Source organism: Gossypium hirsutum, chromosome D13, assembly GCF_007990345.1.
Source record: "Gossypium hirsutum isolate 1008001.06 chromosome D13, Gossypium_hirsutum_v2.1, whole genome shotgun sequence".
NCBI lineage: Eukaryota > Viridiplantae > Streptophyta > Magnoliopsida > Malvales > Malvaceae > Gossypium > Gossypium hirsutum.
The window spans coordinates 16,233,107-16,234,715 of record NC_053449.1 but is presented as its reverse complement, the minus strand read 5'-3'; the positions used below and the strand labels follow the sequence as shown (position 1 = coordinate 16,234,715).

Genomic DNA, 1,609 nt, shown 5'->3' with positions numbered 1-1,609 from the left:
GTTCTCAAAATTTCTCGAAGTTGCATCATTCTTTGCCATGTATGCTCTTAATAAGTTCTCAAGATGAGAAGACTTGGCTAACAGTGGATTTTCTATGTTGTTTGGTACAACACCTTGGGGTTCGTTTCTAAACTCATTAGTTAATTGTCCCACTTGATTTTCCATATTCTCCAATGTTGTTGCTTGGCCTTGAACCAATGAATCATTTTTAACAATGTATGCCTTCAACAAGTTCTCTAAATTATTAGAAGGATCAACTTGCGGTGGGTTTTGAACTTGTTGATTGAAACCAAGACGTTGAGTCGGTCTATGCTTCATGTAAGTGTTGTTTGGTCCACCTTCTTGGTAGTGGATTGGTGGATGAGCTGCAACATGATTTAAACCATTAGTAGTAAACTATTTCAATATTGAAGAGATAGAAGATACCTAAACTGAGAGTGAAGAAAGGGCATCTACTTCATGCACTTCTGCAACTTATCTTCCTGAAGCTGCTTGATTTGTTGGCCACTGGTAGTTTTTATTGGCTATTCTCTCAATGATTTCTTAAGCCTCATTATAAGACTTCGATAAGAGAGCACCATTTGCAGAAGTATCTACCACCAACCTTGTGTGTGCGTTGAGACCATTATAAAACATCTCAACTGAATGCAATATGGAATCCCGTGATGAGGGCATCTATATAGTAACTCCTTGAATCTTTCTCATGCCTTGTATAAGGACTCGTCATCCAGTTGTTGAAAAGTGGTGATCTCATTCCGCAACTTAGCATTTTTGCTAGGTGGGAAATACTTTACCAGAAAGCATTTAACTAATTCTTGCCAAGTAGAAATTGAGTTGCATAGTAATGAATTAAGCCATACTCGTGCTCAATCTTGCAACGAGTATGGAAAAAACTTCAACCTAGTCCATTTTCAGTTACACCAGCTATCTTGAAGGAATCGCTCACCTCCATAAATAACTGAAGGTGAAGATGTGGATCTTTTGTGGGCATTCCATTGAATTGGCCTATTGTTTGAAGCATTTTAAACATCACAGGCTTCAACTCAAACTGTGGTGCCTCGATCTTCAATCTTCTAATTCCCAATTTTAGTTCGTTAAGAAGTGGCATAGCATACTGTATTATGAGTCGGTCCTTATCATCAGCAATAAGGATTGGATTTTGAGCATTAGCGGCTCTATTCCCTTGAACATCATTTTGATTCTCAAGGTCCATTTTTACGGCTTGTCTCTGGGCTAATTTTTCTCGTCATCTTTGTCTAAATGCCCGCTCGATTTCAAGATCTACAAGGAGTAAATCGATGATTCAATATATGCTCATAACGACCTAAAAAATCACAAAAACTAAATAATAAAGAATAAAATAATAATGATAATAAAGGGACAGAGAAAAAATTGAAGAATTAATTAGTAAAATTAGAAATAAAATAAAATAAAAACTAAATTGCAAAGAATAATTTTACAAAAATGAATTAAGGCAACAGTCTCTGGCAACGGGGCCAAAAACTTGTAACGAGAAATATGCGTAATTGTATACAGTCGTTCAAGTAATAAGTATGTAAAATAAGTTATCGTCTCCACAGGGACTGTATAAGCTTAATTAATTAATTGC

General features: G+C 35.9%; 1 non-coding gene across 1 annotated transcript; it reads left to right on the top strand.

Annotated features, from left to right (window-relative positions):
- Positions 1-657: 657 nt before the first annotated feature.
- LOC121225807 (small nucleolar RNA R71) lies at positions 658-763 on the top strand. Its single transcript, XR_005923710.1, has one exon. It is a non-coding gene; the product is annotated as a small nucleolar RNA R71 (small nucleolar RNA).
- Positions 764-1,609: the final 846 nt, after the last annotated feature.